Raw genomic sequence first — 24,167 nt, forward strand, 5'->3', positions numbered from 1 at the left:
CATATAGACATTATCGAAAATGCAGGGGAAAAATATATAACCTGCTTAGATAAATTCTCGAAATTTGTTAAATTCTTTCGAATAAAAAATAAATCCGTTCTACATATCCGCGACAAGCTGAAAACTTCTTCATTTCTACTCTGTCCGAAAACGTTAGTTATGGACAACGATGGCAGTTTTATTAGCGCAATCACATTTAACTACTCAAGGTCTTAGGAATAGATATTTATTTGACCCCTCATCAAAAAAGCGAAGTCAATGGTGCGGTTGAACACGTTCCCTCTACCATAATTGAAATAGTCCGATGCCTTCAAGCCGAATATTCTGCCTTTCCTATTAATGAGATCATTAACATCGCTGCTGACAGATATAACAATACAATTTATTCAACAACTAACAAGAACCAGCTGACGTTTTATTTGGTAGGACTAAGAGAATAAATTATAATGTTAGTAACGACATCAGACACGAACTCGCCAGGAACCAGAAAAAGATGCTAAACTGGCACAACAAAAAAATTAAAAACTATGAACCAGGCGAAACAGTTTTCAAAAAAGAAAAACAGATTAAACAGAAAAACAAACCTATTTAGCAGAAATAAACCGTAGGAAAAGACAAAAATGTAACAACTACCACCACTAATAATAGAAGGATTCACAAATCTTATCTGAAAAATTAACTAGGTTGATACCAAGACTTACAGGAGCAGTAGTGGATATATACGACTACAAAAGCCCATCGGTGACGATAAAACAGGGCATAGGAAAAATATCAAACGGTTACTACAAAATTATACACACCATTGACTTGGACGATTATGAACGAATTCTCAGCAACATCAAACCTATCATTCGCTATAAGACTAGCAGAACAAACCCTCTAGCTCCACAGCTATACTATCAAATTTGACAATTCGACAACCTTTTAGATCAATTACGGACCAGAAACGTTTAAAAGAGCAAACAATCAATCAACTGTATTGGCTCGGCCTGGAAATGGCTATCAGGTAATCCCGACGCAACCGACTGGAACGAAATCTTGACTACAACGAACAAATTCACGGGAAATAGTAACAAACAGTACACAATCAATAACTGCTTGATTTAAACAACCAATAAAATACTGGATAACTACAATAAAATACTCGACGAAATCGACGCAAACGATACAGTTAGATTCGAACAAGCATTATATAATAAGCTAGGATAAGTAATATATGAACTCTCGCAAATAGTTTTAGCCACTCAACTTGCAAAAAGTGGTACAGTTCATTCGCATTTGTTAAATAAAGCAGATATAGCCAATATAATTTCCCAAACCGAAACTCTACCTTTCAAAAACTGAATTAGAAGCTCTTAGATAAGCAGAACCGCCAATGATAGTCATCCTATACGTAATAAATATCTTTGCCACAAACCGAAAATATTTTATACAACAAAATTCTTATCCGCTCAACAATAAAAAATAGCAAACAAGTTTATCTCCAATTTAGTAATTCCTTCATTGCACAAGGAGGAATATATGGCATTCGCGAAAAATGCATGATAATAGAAGACATAACAATATGCAAAAGAAATCAATTACAACCTTTGGATGAAAACCATTGTATTCCACAAATCCTCGCGGGAGGAAAAGCAACTTGCGACTATCCAGTTCGAAGCGATCCGCTAATTGAATTAAATACAGATGAAACAATCTTCATTTCCAACTTATAGGAAATCTAACGTATAACAACTTAACTCAGGTCTTGAATTGGACCTTTATCATAAATTTTTATAACGAAACTATAACTATAGGCAATATGAATTGAACAAATAGGCAAACTACGGCTCACCTTTCTTACCTCCTATACTCTCAAGCGACTTAACTGAAAAATAAATACAAATATATTTACAATACCTTCCCAAACTCCACTTGACGAATGTAAAAAAATTAGACTACGTCTCATCCAAGTTTATTATGTCAATAAGTTACAGTTTTTTAGCAATATTTCTTGTGCTGACCTTATTCATTATACTCTATTTCCACACCAAATCAGCTTACCACAGGAAATTGAAATTCACTCCTCCAATAATAGATTTCCAACCAGTTGCAACAGGTAAAAGTTAGATTCTTTATTCTATCAACGGGACGCTGGTACTTAAAAAGGGGGAGTTGACACAGTCAAATATTAACTTTAGCTTTCAGAAAAATGCTGCAACAGCAACTTCACATTTTGTATTGCTACCGGAAGTGATCGCTACAAAATGTGAAGAGTTCCAATGAATTTACTTACCTGCTCCATTTGCAAATTTTTGATTAGGTAATATTTCGCAATCATTAAGCGGAAGCGATCGCGACGGAATAAAAGCCGCCGCGACTTTCAAGTATAACAACAAAAACAAAACATAGCAATAAGAATTATTGTAAATTAGCGAGTAAGCAAAATTGTAATATAAAAGATTGAAATAAATAAATCAATTAGTTTCAGTTAGTTCAGTTAATAAATGTAACGATTGAGTTTAATTTTGTTATCGACGGCGCACGGGCAGTAACTTCAATACCAAACTGGTCATAAAATACGAACGGTGTGCTTGGAAAACCCGTTCTTAAAACAAGCTCATGCGTAACGAGTTAAGAAAAAACGTACTTAAGAATTTTGTCAACGAATGTTCTTAATTTTGAACTTATTTCGTTCATTTTAGAACGATTTTTTCTCTAAGTGTACCACGTACAATACTGCGAGACAGGTCTATAAAAATAATATTAAAATATTTCGAAAAACATTGTTTTATATATAAATATTTTTATTTTTATTTTAACAGAGCTATAGCTTAAATTTGATGAAAATTTTTTGTTGATTTAACTCTAGAAACGCTCAATTCAGAATCAACAATTTGTGCGTATTTGATTCAATGGGTAAAAATTGCGATGGGATAAAATCTACAGAAATATCGGCTGAACTGACCTAAATTTCGGTTGATTTTACCAGCTTTTTCTTGGTGCGTATTAGTTAGTTATTTCAATAAAAGGGTTTATGAATTCAATAAGCTTCAGTATGAGGCTTCGTTTTGTAAAAGGAATAAGTAAGGAAAGTTAAGTTCGGGTGTAACCGAACATTACATACTCAGTTGAGAGCTATGGTGACAACATAAGGGAAAATAACCATGTAGGAAAATGAACCGAGGGAAACCCTGGAATGTGTTTGTATGACATGGGTATCAAATGAAAGGCATTAAAGAGTATTTTATGAGGGAGTGGGCCATAGTTCTATAGGTGGACGCCATTTAGGGATATAGCCATAGAGGTGGACCAGGGGTGACCCTAGAATTTGTTTGTACAGTATGGGCATCAAACGAATGGTGTTAATGAGTATTTTAAAAGGGAGTGGGCCTTAGTTCTATAGGTGGACGCCTTTTCGAGATATCGCCATAAAGGTGGAACAGGGGTGACTCTAGAATGTGTTTGTACGATATGGGTATCAAATGAAAGGTGTTAATGAGTATTTTTAAAAGGGAGTGGGCCCTTGTTCTATAGGTGTTCGCCTTTTCGAAATATCGCCATAAAGGTGGACCAGGGGTGACTCTAGAATGAGTTTGTACGATATGGGTATCAAATTAAAGGTATTAATGAGAGTTTTAAAAGGGAGTGGTGGTAGTTGTATATGTGAAGGCGTTTTCCAGATATCGACCAAAATGTGGACCAGGGTGACCCAGAACATCATCTGTTGGATACCGCTAATTTATTTATATATGTAATACCTGCCAAGATTTTAAGGGTTTTTTATTTCGCCCTGCAGAACTTTTTCATTTTCTTCTACTTAATATGGTAGGTGTCACAACCATTTTATAAAGTTTTTTCTAAAGTTATATTTCGCGTCAATAAAATAATCCAATTACCTTACCATGTTTCATCCCTTTTTTCGTATTTGGTATAGAATTATGGCATTTTTTTCATTTTTCGTAATTTTCGATATCGAAAAAGTGGGCGTGATCATAGTCGGATTTCGTTCATTTTTCATACCAAGACAAAGTGAGTTCAAGTAAGCACGTAAACTAAGTTCATTAAAGATATGTCGAATTTTGCTCAAGTTATCATGTTAACGGCCATGCGGAAGGACAGACGAACGACTGTGTATAAAAACTGGGCGTGGCATCAACCGATTTCGCCCATTTTCACAGAAAAGAGTTACCGTCATAAACTCTATGCCCCTACCAAATTTCACAAAGGATTGGTAAATTTTTGTTCGACTTATGGCATTAAAAGTATCCTAGACAAATTAAATGAAAAAGGGCGGAGCCACGCCCATTTTTAAATTTTCTTTTATTTTCGTATATTTTTGCACCATATCATTACTGGAGTTGAATATTGGCATAATTTACTTATATACTGTAAAGATATTAACTTTTCTTTTAAAATTTGAATTAAAAAAAAAATTTTTTTAAAAAGTGGGCGTGGTCGTTCTCCGATTTTGCTAATTTTTAGTAAGCAGACATATAGTAATAAGAGTAACGTTCTTGCCAAATTTCATCGTGAAATCTTCAACGACTGCCAAATTGCAGCTTGCAAAATTTTAAATTACCTTCTTTTAAAAGTGGGCGGTGCCACGCCCGTTGTCCAAACTTTTACTAATTTTCTATTCTACGTCATAAGTTCAACTCATCTACCAAGTTTCGTCGCTTTATCTGTCTTTTGTAATGAATTATCGCACTTTTTCGGTTTTTCGAAATTTTCGATATCGAAAAAGTGGGCGTGGTTATAGTCCGATATCGTACATTTTAAATAGCGATCTGATATGAGTGCTCAGGAACCTACATACCAAATTTCATCAAGATACCTCAAAATTTACTCAAGTTATCGTGTTAACGGACGGACATGGCTCAATCAAATTTTTTTTTCGATCTTGATTATTTTGATATATGGAAGTCTATATCTATCTCGATTCCTTTATATATGTACAACCAACCGTTATCCAATCAAACTTAATATACTCTGTGAGCTCTGCTCAACTGAGTATAAAAATATTGGGCAATTTACAAGTGTGCCGAATTCATGTAAAATTTTGAGATTTGAGTTATTTCCATGGTTTCCAAAATAAAATGTGATTACAGCATAGAACGTACGGCGAATAGAAGTCTTTGCGAATTGCCTAAATGATTTAGTAATTTTATCGGGTACAAAGAGTGTATGAAGTAGTCACCGAAAAAAGCCTTGCTAATTTGCTCCTGCCAAAAAAAATAGCGAATGAAATAGTAATTATTTTGAAGATACTTAAACATAGGGCTAACATTCCGGCTCATGAGCAATAAGTTCGGTCCAAATGTCAAATAATTTTGAGTGAGAGTTATGCGATATCCAGAGGATGCCTCTCATACGTTATCCACTCTCCTATTTATGGCCCGTCCTCGATCTATGCGCCAAACTACGTCAAATTTAATTGAAAATTGTGATAGCTAGCTCTCTCATTTAGGAAGCAGATTCCATCACGGTCAGTTAGCCACGGCATTGAAATTTACTGTGATCTCTCAGTCGCTGTGACAAAATCACAAGTACACGAATATTTTCAACACTAATTTGGTGGTAACATATTCTGAGCCATGCAGTGAACTGTTCTGAACGTGCTTATTTTTCTATTTTTTATAGAAAGTTTCTTTTAATCTGGCAGAAAGTCAAAAGCAGAAGCACAAGCAAATATATAACAAGTAAAGGTGTCTAAGTTCGGGTGTAACCGAACATTATATACTCAGCGTGAGCTTCAATTGTACATTTCATTTAATATAAATTACTTTTCTACATAACACGTGGCACCGCCCGTTTAAAAAAATGTCTGCCCATTTCCTTTCACAATAAAACTTGATAAGTGAAATGTAATTGATTCAAAACTATTCTTTGCTAAGTTATAGCTTATTATTCTAGTCTACAACCCTTATAAACTGGTTTTATATCTAAGTTACCGTGGTCTTTAACCGATTCTGTCCATTTTTACTAGAAATATTTTCTGCTATAAGGAAAATATGTGTAGATAATTTTATTACGATCCTTTAATTTTTCTTCGAGTTTTGGCTCCCGAAACATAGAAAATTAAATAAAAAAAAAAATAATAAATGTAAAGCGCGATAACCTCCGAAGAGATTTTAGGCCGAGCTTTTCTTCCAATTGACGTCGTGCTCCTTTTTAATTAGAAAAATTTTCTTCTAATTGAAAAACCTTATTCCTAAAATTTTGATGTTGCTTTGTCCGGGGTGTGAACCCAGGGCATTCGGTGTGGTAAGCGGAACACGCTACTATCACACCACGGTGGCCGCCAACAACATAGAAAATTGCTTAGTCATAAAAGGGGCGGTGCCATACCCATTTTCAAAAATTTAATGTTTTCCAATTTAAAGTTGTAATTCAATTTAGAAAGTAAAATTCAATTTATACAAAGCTCTTTTTCGCTAAAAGATAGTTTATTATTATCGTCTACGACCCTTTCAAAAATCTTTTATATAAATGTGGGCCTGGTCTTTAACGGATGTCGTTTATTTTTTCTAGAAATATTTCATGCAATCGGGAAAATTTGTGTACCAAATATTATTAATATCCGTTAATTTTTCTTCGAGTTACGGCTCACGAAACATAGAAAATTGCTTAGTCATAAAAGGGGAGGTGCAACGCCCATTTTTTAAAATTTAAAGTTTTTCCTATTTATTGTTATAAATCCACTTGGGAAATGAAATACCATTGATATAAAGCTCGTTTTTGCAGAGATATAGCTTATTTTATTCGTCTACGACCCTTTTAAAAATCTTTTATATAAAAGTGGGCGTGTTCCTTAACCGATGTCGTTAATTTTTCTTCGAAGCATTCCATATAGTAAAGGCAATCTCTCTCCGAATTTTGTTACGATAGGTTTAACGATTTTTGATTTATGATTAATAATATTTGTAAAATTGATTTTATCATAAGTGGGCTGTGCCACAACCGTTTTAAATAATTTTTGAAAATTTTTATCAAGAGTCTCAATATGAGTACACACGTCAAATTTCAACTTTCTAGGTATATTATTTACTAAATAATCAGGGTTTTTATGTTTTCCAAAATGTTAAATATATAAAAAGTGGGCGTGTTTATCATCCGATTTCGCTCATTTTCAATACCAATCGATTCTAGCTCTAGAGAGGCTCGTGTACCAAATTTGCTGAAGATATCTCAATATTTACTCAAGTTATCGTGTTAACGGGCAGACGGTCTTGCAGACGGACGGACAGACGGACATGGCTCAATCAAATTTTTTTTCGATACTGTTGATTTTTATATATGGAAGTCTATATCTATCTCGATTCCTTTATACATGTACAACCAACCCTTATCCAATCAAAGTTAATATACTCTGTATGCAAAGCACGCTGTGTATAAAAAGCGATTTTAAATGTATGAAGGAGTTGATGTATGGTCAGCCATTATGTTGAAATTAGTGTAATGGATTTTTATTTTATTTTTTGCGCAAAAACGGGAGAGCTTCACCTAATTCAAAATATTTTCCAAGTTTCTTTAAAGGAGAGTTTTAAAATGTTAATATATAACATTAAAGTTTACTTCATTAAGAATAAATAAATAAATTTCCCTCAAACTTCGATTTTCAGGCTTTGTATTTAATTTGTTTTGTTTAGAAGAACATTAATCATCTAAAAAAACATAAATTATAATTTGAAAAAAAATTTTTTTTTCATTGCATTTTTCAAAACATTTATCTCATTCAAAAACATAAAAACAAAGCCATTTAAGCTATCCGGTATGCATAAATCTTTTTTAAACGTACAATGGAAAAAACCTCTATAGTATATTTGTAAATTATTCCTCAGATTATTACACACAAAAGAATTTACTTCGCACTTTCCGTTAAAACGTTAATTCAATTAACGAAAATCCAATGTGAGTATTTTCAATGAAGGTCCAGCGGAGTGTTGCGCACTTAACACCCTCAGGCACAATGAAGTTTTACTCATCCACTCAGCGGATATCATGACTTTGTATGTATGTGTACAAAGTTGCAGTGGGGGAATTGTGGATCATATAAGCCATACAAAGGCATCCTCATGTGTTTTGTAGTTGCTCACTGACTTGTTGGCTGTAATGGTGTGCAAAGTCAGCCCGCATGGCCGACTCTATTTGCTCCTTTATACGCATACAAATATTAACTTTTTTTTAAATAAAAGAATGGCACAAAGTGTCAATAATTATAATTGGAGTGAGAGTATAATTTTTAATATATTGAAAGCTTATTTATGTTTAAGAGGTAGAGTATATTCATACGTATTTTGTATATACAAAAATGTATGTACCTACTGAAGCAATTTTTGATTATTAAGGTGGAACCGTAACTGGCGGCCGCCGTGGTGTGAGCGTACTCCGCCATCCCCACCGAACATCCTGGGTTCACGCCCCGGACAAAGCAACATCAAAATTTTAGAAACCAGTTTTTTCAATTAGAAGAAAATTTTTCTAAGCGGGGTCGCCCCTCGGCAGTGTTTGGCAAACACTCCGAGTGTATTTTTGCCATGAACAGCTTCTCAGAGAAAACTCATCTGCCTTGCAGGTGCCGTTCGGAGTCGGCATAATAGAAGGCCTACTGTTCCACAAATTTGTTGGAAAAATTAAAAAGGAGCACGACGCAAATTTTAAGAGAAGCTTGGCCGAAAATCTCTTCAGAGGTTATCGCGCCTTACACTTATTTATTTTTTTTAATTTAGTACCTGGCCTTCATCAGCAGCGCCTGATCATAATAACGTGCGGCTGCGGTGGATCAAGCGGCTCGCTATATAAGCTCAAATCATAAATGCCTCATCCCCACTGAGAAGGTTGTGAATGAAAATAATATTCAGTTTTCGGATAAAGGGAAATCCATATTTAAGAGCATTAACATTTAATATCCATTGCCTTAATGGGATTGGCACAGATGACCAGCTGGTTGAAATCTTCGTGAGAGAAAAATACGATATCACCAAGAAATACAAGCAAAGCAAAAAGACAATTTAAACCTGTGACATTTACTGGAGAGGCCATGGAAACGAGCGCAGTTTCGGTTTGAACTTTTGGTGGTAGCGATATTATGTCGCCAAGTACTGACGTTCACGACGCAGAACTTCTCGCCGCTATTGGCATAAAAACAACATTTTTTTATGTCACATTCATTTACGCTCTTACACCAACGGATGAGAAATGTAAATGATGCAGTGTACGAGTGCTTAGAGCGCACATACGAGCACTTTCCCTGCCATGAAATAAAAGTTGTCCTTGGAGACTTGAATGCCAGAGTGGGCAAATAATGTGTTTTTGACCCTAATGTCGGAAAATTCAGCCTCATCAACAAAACCCCCTTGGTCACATGGTCATAGCCAACAACATGTTTAAGCATAAAAATACATATCAAACTATATGGCTGTCCCCAGGTGGACATCTTTGTGATAGACGGACAGCATGTCTCCACTGTTATGGAAGTAAGCACGATACGAGGGCCTTAAATAGACTCGGGTCACTATCTCGTTGTAACCAAAATAAAAGGAATAACCAAAAAACACAAACAAAGCTTGACGACAAAAATTTGCAATCGCAACAGACCGCCAATGACTTCGCGACTCAATTCTCTCACATGCCATCTGAGGGCATAAGTCAACCCTACGACATGCAGAAGCAGTAAATTCTGCTGAGTAGAAGTATAGCTATTTATCACTTCGTACCGCCGCCAAGAAAAAAAATTGGTTACCGGCGATAACGGAAAAATAAATTTTACGATGAAGAATGCCGCGTTGCAACCGAAATAAAGGGAACTGCCTACAAGGATACGATAAAATCGAACGCCACAAGGAGAGTGAGTGAACGCCAAATTGTAAAGGCAAGCGAGACGCCTATACAGGAAGAAAAGAGTTCGAAGCGCTTGAGATGCTAATCACAAGGAATAACACCAGCAAGTTTTACCAAAAAATCCAAGGGCTGACAAAAGGATTTAAGCGCGGGGCTGTAAAAATGAAAACGACGGGCTGGTAACCGATGTCCAGAGATTACTCAGATTTTGAAGGTGCTCCTATAGTCCCCACTCAAGTATGACGAAGAATAACGATAACCAGATTAAAAATCAACAATACCGAAGACGCTAGGAGATTTCCTGCGGAGTATTCAAGGACCCGGTACGACCACCGCTGGGTTATCTCCTGAGAAAAATTCGAGAGGTTCTCCTGGTCATACAGGTATAGGAAACGAACTAGCTTCCTCCTCAAGCTAAACAAATCTGCATGGGGAAAACTTACGGTTGTCATCGCAGGTCAAACGCTGTGCTGGTATATTACACAGAAGTAAAAACACACCCCATTACACTCTTTTATTGGAATGTATGAATTTACTTGACCTTAAATTAAAAACTAAGGTTAATCATATTTTCATGTTCAACAAAACATGTCATGCTTATCGAGCTTTTCACCATTTGTATCGTTCGATACAACAAAATACGTTTCCAATATAATATCCAGAAACCTCCTCATAAAATCGCAATTTTCACGTGCTAACTGCCACAACTACATGCAAATTCCAATAGTGGTAAAATTTACGATCGAATGATTGCATAGCGTTGAAAAATATGCACAAGTGAATGCAGTCGGTGTGATAATGGTACAGTAAAGGATATTAAAGGAGTGTAAAACGGAATAATAACATATGTATGTGTATCGTAGTGTATACGATAACAACCCTGCAGTCAAACCAACTAGTCGTATACTAGAAAAATACTAGTTTTCCAACTCTTAACTAGTTAGAGTTCTGTCTTTTTAACATATTAGCAACTGGTTTTATTAACCCGGCGATGTCCTACGAAATATCAATTGCCAAAGTCTTTATCAGTATTGTAACGAATTTAGAGAAATTCCACTTATTCCAAGCCTTCTGCTAACTTTCGAATCGCTAAACTGTAGCATAAATCACTCCAATATTCAGTATTGCAATATTGTCTTTATTTAGTCTACTTGGGAGTAGTACAATTACACCTCAATATCACGTACTTCACAACGCGTGTTTAAATCAAACTGAATCGTCATTACTCAGTTTGCGCTGCTTTTATACTCTTTATTGCTTCGTCAGCATATTTCTTCAAAGGTCTAGACGTTTCACCTTCTAGAATCTCCTGCTTGGTTACCAGCGATATACATGTATATTTGTAGTTTATGCGTTTCTCATAGTCATATGCATGTGTATGTGTGAGTAACTACTTCGGCTGATGACTAAATGTGTGTATGTGTGAGATATCTCTTCACTTCGAGCTGCTTTTTATGTGTGCATGTACATAAGTTTGGCGCTTACTGTATTTGTTGTTGTTGATTATTTGCTAACAACTTAGTGATGTCAACATTCGCCACAGTATCATACCTGTTGACAAACTTGTTGTTATCTATACTTAAATCGTATCAGGTGCCACATTAGTCACTATATGCATCAATTAACATACTAGTCAGCTTCTGCGCCAGCATTATACCAGATGGCATACTACAATACTGTGGCGAATGTTAGCAATTTCGATGCGTCACTGAGCTGCTAGTAAATAAATCCACAACCACAGCAAAGTAAGCAACCACACATATGTGCATGTAAACCAGACGTCAGTAAACAGTTAAACAATAGTTCACACTCAGTTCACACGTATTCTTATTCTCTTACGTTTAGTAGTCGCTGAGAATTTGGCGCAGTAACATCGATTTGGTGCATCGCTCGCAGTCTTGACGACGATGTCCATATGTATGTTAGGAGTACATATTTTGTAAACAAAAATTTTGTTTAGGCCAGAGGCCTAATTAATTTCCTACTGGGTAGCCGCTCCCGACTTAACTATTTTTTCTTGTCAGCAAGCAACGGCTAACTTCTAATCGTCCTCTCGATTCAATACTTTCTTTCGTTAAGTGAGAAAATTGGGGTTCGGTGGCGATCTGGAAGTTGCCGGCGGCTCTGATCCAGTTTGCCTGTCAACGAATCACCATCTCATCCAGCGTTCGATTTGTGGAGTTTTTCATTCGAATAAAACGTAAGTTCCTACAATTAGTTTATTGTGATATTAAATTAATATACGTATTGACGCAATAAAGACATTTATAATTATTATACATATTCCTATGTACAATCACTAATTATTGTGTTTTTATTTCTTTTCGCAAAACACAATTGGTTTCATTCCCGCCAATTGTGTTCAAATTTAATTAAAATATTTTTGTTTACAAAATGTGTATAAGGGGGTGTTTATTCTGCAAAAAACTGTATCTTAGGATAAACCAGTATTTTAGTGAGTAGAATTAGCAAAATTAAAAAAAAAAACAAGTAAAGAAGGTTAAGTTCGAGTGTAACCGAACATTACATACTCAGTTGAGAGCTATGGTGACAACATAAGGGAAAATAACCATGTAGGAAAATGAACCGAGGGTAACACTGGAACGTGTTTGTATGACATGTCTATCAAATGAAAGGCACTAAAGAGTATTTTATGAGGGAGTGGGCCATAGTTCTATAGGTGGACGCCATTTAGGGATATCGCCATAAAGGTGGATCAGGGTTGACTCTAGAATTTGTTTGTACAATATGGGTATCAAAAGAAAGGTGTTAATGAGTATTTTAAAAGGAGTGATCCTTAGTTCCATAGGTGGACGCCGTTTCGAGATATCGCCATAAAGTTGAACCAGGGGTGACCCTAGGATTTGCTTGTACAATATGGGTATCAAAAGAAAGGTGTTAATGAGTATTTTAAAGGGAGTGATCCTTAGTTCCATAGGTGGTTAAGAGATATCGCCATAAAGGTGGACCAGGGGTGACCCTAGAATTCGTTTGTACGATATGGGTATCAAATTAAAGGTATTAACGAGGGTTTTAAAAAGGAGTGGTGGTAGTTGTATAGGTGGTCGCCTTTTCAGAGATATCGCCATAAAGGTGGACCAGGGGTGACTCTAGAATGCGTTTGTACAATATGGGTATCAAACGAAAGGTGTTAACGAGTATTTGAAAAGGGAGTGGGCCTTAATTTTATTGGTGGACGCCTTTTCGAGATATCGCCATAAAGGTGGACCAGGGGTAACTCTAGAATGTGTTTGTACGATATGGGTATAAAATTAAAGTTATTAATGAGGGTTTTAAAAGGGTGAGGTAGTAGTTGTATAGGTGGTCGCCTTTTCGAGATATCGCCTTAAAGGTGGACCAGGTGTGACCCTAGGATTTGTTTGTACAATATGGGTATCAAAAGAAAGGTGTTAATGAGTATTTTAAAAGGAGTGATCCTTACTTCCATAGGTGTACGCCGTTTCGAAATATCACCATAAAGGTGGACCAGGGGTGACTCTAGAATGTGTTTGTACTATATGGGTATAATATTTAAGGTACTAATGAGGGTTTTAAAAGGGAGTGGTGGTAGTTGTATATGTGAAGGCGTTTTCCAGATAACGACCAAAATGTGGACCAGGGTGACCCAGAACATCATCTGTTGGATAGCGCTGATTTATTTATATATGTAACCCCAAGATTTCAAGGGTTTTTATTTCGTAGTAAAGATATATCGATTTTTGCTCAAGTTCTCGTGTTAACGGCTGAGCGGAAGGACAGATGGTCGACTGTGTATAAAAACAGGGCGTGGCTTCAACCGATTTCGCCCTTTTTCACAGAAATAAGTTATCGTCCCAGAATCTAAGCCCCTACCAAATTTCAAAAGGATTGGCAAATTTTTGTTCGACTTATGGCATTAAAAGTATTCTAGACAAATTAAATGAAAAAGGGCGGAGCCACGCCCATTTTGAATTTTTCTTTTATTTTTGTATTTTGTTGCACCATATCATTACTGGAGTTGAATGTTGACATAATTTACTTATATACTGTAAAGATATAAAATTTTTTTTTAAAATTTTACTTTAAAAAAATTTTTTTTTTTAAAGTGGGCGTGGTCCTTCTCCGATTATGCTAATTTTTATTAAGCTTACATATAGTAATAGGAGTAACGTTCCTGCCAAATTTCATCATGATATCTTCAACAACTGCCATATTACAGCTTGCAAAACTTCTAAATTACCTTCTTTTAAAAGTGGGCGGTGCCACGCCCATTGTCCAAAATTTTACTAGTTTTCAATTCTGCGTTATAAGTTCAACTCAAGTACCAAGTTTCATCGCTTTATCCCTATTTGGTAATAAATTATCGCACTTTTCCGATTTTTCGAAATTTTCAATTTCGAAAAAGTGGGCGTGGTTATAGTCCGATATCGTTCATTTTAAACAGCTATCTGAGATGAGCGGCTACATACCAAATTTCATCAGGATACCTCAAAATTTACTCAAGTTATCGTGTTAACGGACGGACGGACGGACGGACGGACATGGCTCAATCCAATTTTTTTTCGATACTGATGATTTTGATATATGGAAGTCTATATCTATATCGATTCCTTTATACCTGTGCAAGCAACCGTTATCCAATCAAAGTTAATATACTCTGTGAGCTCTGATCAACTGAGTATAAAAGGATTTTGTCTTGTTGCTTGCTAATAAGCGAATGAACAACGCAAACCGATGCATCAAGTGATGTGCGCGATCATCGCGCTCTCAATACCCATCTGCATTTTCATTTTGCCGATGTCTGATGTAAACATCAAAGTAAGCAGCAACACATGCATGCAAACGGCAAAGAGATTATTTCACATGCACACATGTAGTCATCACCTAAGAGCAGAAGTTATTACTTACACATGCACACGCATATAATTAGAACACAAATATAAATACCAGATACATAAAAGAGAAATAAATAAGCAGTGGTTCTAGAAGGCTGTTCGTGAAAAGCCTAGAGCCTTGGAGAGATATGCGAACGAGGCAACATAGAGCATAAAAGCAGAACAAGCTGAGGAATAATCAATCAGTTTGATCTAAACACGCTATTAGTGAAGTACGTGATAATTGTAATCGTGAAATACTACTGCCACAGTAAAGTTGTAAATAAAGATCACTTTGCAATACAGAATACCAGAGTTATTTATTCGACAGTTCAGCGATTCGAGCGTCAACAGAAAGTGCATAATAATCAGGAATTTCCCAAAATTCGCTACATTATCATACCAATTGACATACTAGTTAATAAATAAATAAATGTAATGCGCGATAACCTTCGAACAGATCTAAGGCCGAGCTTCTCTTCCAATTTGAGTCGTGCTCCTCTTGATTTTCCCTACAAATTGGCCGGACGGGACCTACATGTTTTATGCCAACTCCGAACGGCATTTGCGAGGCAGACGAGTTTTCATTGAAAGCTTTTCATAGTAGAAATACACCCGGAGCGCTTGCCAAACACTGCCGAGGGGCGATCCCGCTTAGAAAAAATTTCTTCTAATTGAAAAACCTTATTTCAAAAATTTTGATGTTGCTTTGCCCGGGGTGTGAACCCAGGGCATTCAGTGTGGTAGGCGGAGCACGCTACCATCACACCACGGTAGCCGCCATACTAGTTAGTCCATTTAAAAATATATTGTTAACGGTAATCACCGAACACGACTTAGCTAAGGTATTTACCGTCTCAGTGGATAATGGCCTCGTTATGTTTATAAGGATCAACCGGCTGATTTGTTAAATGCCGTATCTCATCGTATTGCTTACGGATATGATTTCCTTATCTCTCTGGAGGGTAAAGCTAGATCAAGCAGTTGTTTTCTAGGATTCCTCGCTTAGTGACAATTCAGCAAAAACTGTCTGTTCGGGATTTCATTATGCTTCTTTAAGTTGAATTCGCTTGCCGCACTATATAGATGGTGTTTAGGGCTCATAGTAGACATCCCCTTGTAGCTCCGAGTTCAGTATTTTGGAACGCCTGCGGCCATTCCAGAGTATGTTTTTCAAGTCAAGCGACCAAACTGGCGACGGGGGTTACATGAGCGGTTGACCAATTTCTTTGTGAGTTATGCTGCTCGGAGGGATACGCCTTTAAGGTGAGAGTTTATCGAACGTCCACGCTAAGATTTTGGGTGACTCACAGTCGGTAGCGTAATGTCATCAACGTGAATGTCCAATATTTGCGTCACCTGTTGCTTCCACGTCTTAAACATAGTGGCCGTGGACATGGTCGGCGATAGCTTCCGATCGCGCGAGGTGAAAATAAGGAGACTGATAGATAATTTGGAAATTATTTGGTGATGAAGGGAGCTTTGAAATGTATAGGTTGAAGAAAAGCGGAGATAGGACACCATCCTACGCCCTTCCAAACTCCCAGGTTTTGAGGTTATGGTCCTAAATTGAACCGAGGTTTGACAACTACGTACATAATTTGCGTTCCATCTTTTAAGACGGGGCGTCAAGCGGTGAACTTTATATGTCTTGCGGTATTATGTGGAGGTTAGCTGTATCAAAAGCTGTTCACAGATCAAGTGCCATGGGCGCCGTCTTATAATGGAGTTTTGAGTGGTTTAACCCACAATTTACTGGCGTTTAGCGCTGTGGTAGTGATATGCATTTTACGGAAGCCATGCTGACGGATGGTTAACCGAAGTCTTGCGTGTAAATGAAAGAACGATTTCCAACGTCTTTGGTACGGATTACCATCCTCACGACCCACCAATATAAGCTGTATTTCGGGGTTTTTTTTATTGGGATTATCCAATCCATTCTTTATTATTGTGGAGTAAAAAAGGCAAAAACGAAACATGCGTCAGGTAGCTAATGCCCTTATACTCATGGTGTTTTAGCATCGGCACAGCTATTCCGTCTGGCCGACTGATTAAATAGGCTTGGTTTTTAATGGCTTCATTATTGTTGTTGTTCTGTTAGCATTGCTTCGCCTCATTCAAAGGCCACGGCAACTAACAAATTGTCATCAAACCAAAAAGTTGGGCCGGGGTGATTCGTGTCTTCCTCCGTTAATCTGAAGAAGTAACTGTGAGGTGTTCTGTGATCGTATTTGTGTTTATGTGCCCCTTAATTTTTAGCCTTCTTAACGGAGGTGCGCATTGCGAATTGCCGTCATAAAAACGCTCGCGAATAACCCCACAAAAGCCTAGTAAATTGTCAAATTTATGTTCATCAATCCTAAACAATTTTGCTACTCAAATTAAAAATCTTAGAGGTTGGCTTGAAGGACCATGTATACGACTCGAAGTGCAGGGTATTTCTTTACTCTCAAATTACAAGAAAAAAAAACAACTGATCAGTGAACTATTCAATAGCTGACTAGTATGAATAACTCCATAAAATTCTAGTCAATGAATATTTGTTGACTACTTTGACTTTTGAATGCAGGGAACCATCAAAATTTTGCTTGGGTTGCTTTTTGTAAAATACGTTTGCAGCCACCTCAACCCATTAAAGCGAAGAATAAAGGAAACACCAACAACTCAAATGTTCTGACTTAATAAGTATTGCTATTTTTAGTGACATGAATTAGAAGTAAACTATTTTTAAATTAGTTTTTAATTTAAATTTAACCACAAAACTTGCAAAGTGATGCAAATTGCGACAATAACGATGCAGTTCGCTTATGAGACCAACAAAAGTTTGGGCGCCAAAATGTTTTTTCAATGCAAACTAATTAAAATATTTAGTTAAACAGCCAAAGGAATCCAAGGAATTCACTACACAGCCAGCACCCAATCTACCGTCACATTCCCAGTATTTCAAATGACCAAACGCCGACCCCATAGATACTCCGGGAACCTCCTGTGTCCGTGGTGATATTGTCAACTGCAGCAAAAGAAGAAACAAACGAGGAAGGCAATTAAATGCCCGCACAATTGTTTGTTTATTGGAGACATTGTTGCTAACCGCTTGTTTTTTTTTGTAGTTTGCACTATTATTATTATTGTTTGTGTTTCTATTGTTGTTGTTTTTGTGCTTTACACATTTGTATACAATTGTCGTTGGTTTGTTTGTAGCCTTTTTTTTGTTGTTGTTCGAAAAAGTTTTATATTTGTTTGTTAAGCCACCGAAAAAGCATACAACAACAAGGCTATTAAACTTTTTTACAAAAACAGCAGCTATTGCAAAATTAACGGCAATAACAACAAAAAAAGGAAATCCCCATACCGGAGCTATGCCAAATCAAAAAATAATAAAAACATACATACATATTCAACTAGGTCAAATGTGTCGATATAACTACATATACAGTGGCCTCTGCATAAAAACTTTCTGTACTTACTTACATACATATAAAAAATTTTACGGCGTCTCAGCACCTCAACATGCCGGCCAGTCCAGCTTCAAGTCCATTGAGTGTCGTTAAAGTTTATCCATTCAACTATGACCAAAAGTTTTATTAAAAACTATTTCTGTATACAAAAAAAAAAAAAAAAAATAGGAAACATCTGTAGCAGTAAGCCAGAGTAGCATCCTGCTAAACGTTAATGTGTTGTATAGGGATAAGAAAGGTGCATATATATACTTACACATGTGCCCTACAAAAAATGCAACTAGTCTAGGATGAATCCGGGATGTGTCGCTATGGAGTATGCGACTATAGCCAGTTACGATCTCTTTATATGGGTGGGAGTGGCCCTTTTGTTTGAGCGTGTCCTATGAATAGACCAATTATACCTGTTTATTCCTGAACGGGTAGTGTAGGACTGGTCCTTTTTATACCCCTACGGGTAATGTCGGACAGATCCTTTTTGTAATGTTCGACACTTCCTCTTTGTACCCTTTTGGATACTGTTCGACGCGCCTTCTTTGTAGCCCTACAGGTACTGTCGGACAGATCTTTTCTGTATTGTTCGACACTTCCTCTTGGTACCCCTATGGGAAATGTCCGACATGCCCTTTTTGTATCCATAAGGGTAGTGGCGGACATATTCTCTTCGTGCCTCTACAGCCAGAGTCCAACAAGTCTATTTTCTTTTGTTCGCCTATAGGTACTGTCGGACAAGTCCTGTTTCTACCCGTACGGAATTTCTTACGGATTTCATAATTTCCTATTTGTTGTTTATTGGTGTCGTATAATAATAAAATCAAAATAAATATTACGATAATGAAACATATGGCCATAGTATTTTAGGTTCGGTATAGAGCTCCGCATTTTTCTTAAACAATGCTATTTAATAACATTTAATCTTTTTATTTTATTCACTTGGTTTCTGTTTTTTTTCATTACTACCTTTATATTAAGTCCCTTTCATGCTTGTCCCCTCATTTCCATACGAAAACGGAAAAGTCTTTTTCGGTAACTTTTCGTTGAGCTAGATACTTAATAATTAGAACATAGTTCAGATCTGGGAGACATTACAATGCAAGTGAAATCCGCTAGGTGGCGCACGGATCGAGATATACAGAAAATTGATTTTAAAATGGAAATTTTGCGATCGAGTTTTAACTAACTTCTCTGTGATCCAGAGACTTGAAACATAACACAAAGTTTGCTAGGCGATGGCACTACAATTCGTGGAAAACAAAATGCCGCCAGGTGGCAGACGAATCGAGATAAACAAAAATCCCTGAAAAAACGCAGGGAATCTTGCAATCGATTTTTGAGTAAATTCCCGGTCAGCTGGAGATATGATACTTGAGCAGTAAGTCAGAACCCGGTGACGATGCAATTTTTATCAAAAAAATTTCGCTAAGTGGCGCATGGATCGAGATATTAGGAAAATTAATTTTATTTTGGGAATTTTTCAATCCATTTTTAACTAACTTCCCGGTTACCTTCAGACTTGTAACTTAGCACATAGTTCGAGACCCGGTGACAATACAATTTATAGAAAACAAACTTCCGCTAGGTGGCGTGCTAATTACGTAACTACAAATCCCTGAAAAACGAGGGGAATCTTGCGATCGATTTTTGAGTAGCTTGCCGGTGAGATAGAGACTTGGAGCTTGGGCCATGCGTCAGAACCCGGTGATAATGCAACATTTGATCAAAAAATTCCTCTAGCTGGCGCATGGATCGAGATATGAGGAAAATTTATTTTAATTTGGGAATCTTTCAGTCCATTTTTAACTAACTTCCCGGTTACCTAGAGACCTGTAGCTTGGCACATAGCTCGAGACCCGGTGACAATACAATTTATAGAAAACAAAGTTCCGCCCGGTAGGATGCTAATTGAGATAACTACAAATCCCTGAAAAACGAGGGGAATCTTTGCGATCGAATTTTGAGTAACTTCCCGGTGAGCTAGAGACTTGAAGTCTGGGCCGTGGGTGAGAACCCGGTGACAATGCCACATTTTATAAAAAGATTCCCTAGGTGGTACGCGGATCGAGATAGTAAGAAAATAAATTTTAATTTGGTAATCATTGAATCCATTTTTAACTAACTTCCCGTTTACCTAGAGACTTGAAACTTGGCAGTTAGTTAGAGGTCTGGTGACAATACAACTTATAGAAAACAAAGTTCCGCTAGGTGGCGCGATAGTCAAGATAACTGCAAATCCTTTAAAAACGGGGGGAATATTGCGGTCGATTTTTTAATAAATTCCCGATGAGCCAAAGACATGAAACTTGGGCCGTAAGTCAGAACCCGTTGACAATGCAATATTTTATCAAAAAAATTCCGCTAGGTGGCGCATGGATCGAGATATTGAGAAAACTAGTTTTAAATTGGGAATCTTGTAATCTATTTTTAACTAACGTCCTGGATATTTAGAGACTTGAAAATTGAAATATAATTTAAAACTCAGTGACAGTGCAACGTTTGATCAAAACATTTGAGCTATGTAACGCACAAGTCGAACTATTTAGAAGATTAGGCCATACCTTTATGGCTAGCCTCTTGAGTGTTGCAGGCGTTGTAGAATTCCACCTCGTTGAAGGCCCACCTCAATGCACGTCCTTGCATACTTTTAGGCGTACGCGACTTTCACCACGATTCTTTTAGATTTTCAGGCATATGCGAATTTTTCCACGATTTTCAGCTGTGCAAATTAAGTAGCTGACAAACGAGATGGAATTCTCTTGTTACGATGCGAGTTGGAATTCTGATGTTTTCGCCAGTGTTTTCAGCGAAATTCCACTAATTCTCTTAAATCTTGCTATTTTGAGCAAATAAATAAAAATAAGAATTTTCACTTAGGAATTACTTAAATTACTAATCAAAGTTGCAATTGCCTTTGTTTAGGCAGTACTAAAAAATTGAAAATAAAAAGATGATAAAAAAATTTTAAGGACTTCTTTTATATAAATGGAGCAAAAAATAGAAGGCCATTTTTCCTTTAATACAGACATAGTCTTGTTGAATTTTGACTAAAAAACTTTAACAATAGCTCTTGTAAAGAATTTTGGGATTTAAAATTATAAAGGTAGATCGAGTGTTTAAATTTTAAATAATCAATTAGTTAATCCCAAGTAAATGGTTTGCCTTAAATTGAAAGATTGCGCTCCACCTTTATAGATTTAAATCCCAAAATTCTTTTACAAGAGCTATTGTTAAAGTATTTTTAGTCAAAATTCAACAAGACTATGGCTGTATTAAAGGAAAAATTGCCTTCTATTTTTTGGTCCATTTTAAAAATGGTAGTCCTTAAAATTTTTTTATCGTATTTTTTTTTATTGTTTTTTTTTTTCAATTGGCTACATTAATTTCAAACTACCTGTTGCTAAATAAACCCAAAGTGTACTATACGGGATCAACAATACCCCCACGTGGACAAAAGAGAGCAATCGCAGACCGCTCTCTTTAGCTATTTGAGCTATTTAACGAAGTTAGGATAGTGAGGCATCTCCCATGGGGTGATATAAAGCCAACGCACATAATGTTAATTGACCTTACGCTCACTTCAAATGGCCACAAAATCAATTGAAGCTATGACCAAAGTAGTGGTTAAAACCACAAATTTCAAATGGTTACAATCTCAACTGTATTGACAGTATGACCATTCTGCTTTTTTGAAGTAGTCATAAAGTTAACTCAAATATCCTCTAGTGGTCATAAAGTCAATTATCTCCCTCTCTCTGTTACTCACCTTCACGTGTTAAACAGTTAACAATTGGTTAATTTACAAAGAGATTTACAAGGTATAATCGAAACAGCTGTCGCCTTGTCCGTCCTGATGTCAAGTTGTTTAAATTTTTCCCAAATTATTAAAAAAAAAAAAATTTACAATTATGTTTTATTATTTTCATTATATCGCTCATTTACTTCACTAGTAAAATTTTGGAAACCTTTAGGCCATAAGGAACGAGGGTAGTCGCATACGGCGACAACTTAGTGATTTTGATCACACGTAAATTTCCGCCAACATTTAGCGAGCTTTTGGATATGGCACTTTGCAGCTTTTCGCAATGAGCAGGACAAAACTTCTGGGAATAAATCCAACAACGAATAAGAAAAACAATATTTAAATTACGGAAGCTAAACAGCGCAGAGATAACTCTCTCTATAAATATCTTGGCATAATACTCGACTCTAAATTAAGCTGGAAAATGAACCTTTATGTAAAATTAAGTATATGTCTGGCGACTAATTACACCTGCAAAATGGCATTCGGTAAGAGCTGGAGACTTTAACTGCAATTCATCCATAGCATGTACAACACAGTCATTCGACCGGTGCTAATAAAGCTCTTTTCTAGTGAAAGCCGCTAAACATGAAGAGCAATCATCGTGGGTTTGTGAAGGTGCAAAGGCTAGCATGTCTGGGTAAGTCAGGTACAGTGAAGGCGCATCTCGGAAAGGGATACAAATAATTTTTCACTTGATGCCTCTACAAGTGTTCATGCAGGGATTGGCCACAAAAGGGGCTATACGACAAAGAGAATCCTACTAACGGAAATGAACTGAATACGTGCACGTGACGGTATTAAAATAAATCACAAGTGAACGATTTAACAGAATCACAACTGAATTAATGGCCGAAAATGACCACATCAGCACGGCTTTTGACTTCCAGGTGCAGAACATAAGATATCATTCAAGGGAGAAATGGGCTTTAAAATCTGAACAGACCACTAAAAAATGGGAAAGGGAACTGGAGCTAGAATTTCCTCAAAGCATCTGTAGGCAATTCAATAATACCGAGTCCCTGCAGTCATGCAGTGTATTCCAAGCGGAGGTCTATGCCATAGAGAGAGCAGCCACGCTGGTCAAGTATAGTACGGTTGTTGACATTAATGTATTGATATTTGTTTACAGCCGATACGCTCTTAAGGCATTAAGATCCAACGTGATAAAGTCGGATATCGTGCGCAGATCGAGCATCGCTGGCGTCCTTAATGAATTTGTAGACAAGATAGCCAGGAAAGAAGCCAAAATGGACATAAGCAAGGCGGCCGCTCTGTATGATCATTATCGCTACGACAACAACAACAACAGGAAACAAGGATTTGTTATGGACCCCCCGGAATGATTGCGAGGTCTCAAGATCTTTATGGCCATGTTTTGAAAGGAAAGCAACTGGCTTCCTTCGTAAGCAAAACAAATCCGCAGTGAGAGTACTTACTGGTGTCATCGCAAGTTATTGCGTTATTACACCAATACTTCGATGGTGACACATACCAAAAAGCTACCTCAGCAGAAGCTGTCAGGATGTGGAGGAGTAGAACTCAATTCATCACTTTCTCTAATGATGTCCCAGAGAATATTTCACTTCTTCTCAGGTTCATCAAAGAAAGCATGTGCCGTAACCCGGCTCTCAATAAAATCACTCACAACGGGCAAAAATGTTACCGAGTGAAAATTTGGGATATTTTCACACACGAGATCTTTAATGAACTTTTTTCTGCATCGCTTCTTTTTCTATATTTTGGTTTCATTGGTAAAATATTGGATTCAAAACTGGACCAGATATGCTATTTTTGAAATTTATGAGAAATACATATAAACTGTGAGGCAAAGTATTGCGGCGTTATACATAATCTGGTTCTTACTGTCTAGTTTATCTGGCGGAGCTTCAATGATATTTTGCTTGCCATTTTTCTGAAATGAAAAACGATCGCTGCTTTTGCGTTGCAGAATTCCAGCAACATTCGATATCATAATGAACAACCTTTTCTTAATTCAAAACAATAAACAGAATGTCATTATATTTACTTAACGAGAGCATATACCAGCAGAGCAGTGAGACCACCGTAATTAAATGTACGGACGTTTTAGGGGCATGCCTTATATAAACATTCTTGTCACAATTGGTTAGGCCATTCTCGAAAAAGTATGATCTTATCAGAATTTTTTATACCCAACGTGTACTTGTATACAAGGGTATTATAACATTGATTGCACAACGGTTGTACGAAATGGCA

This window comes from Eurosta solidaginis, chromosome 2 (genome assembly GCF_040869045.1).
Source record: "Eurosta solidaginis isolate ZX-2024a chromosome 2, ASM4086904v1, whole genome shotgun sequence".
Lineage (NCBI taxonomy): Eukaryota > Metazoa > Arthropoda > Insecta > Diptera > Tephritidae > Eurosta > Eurosta solidaginis.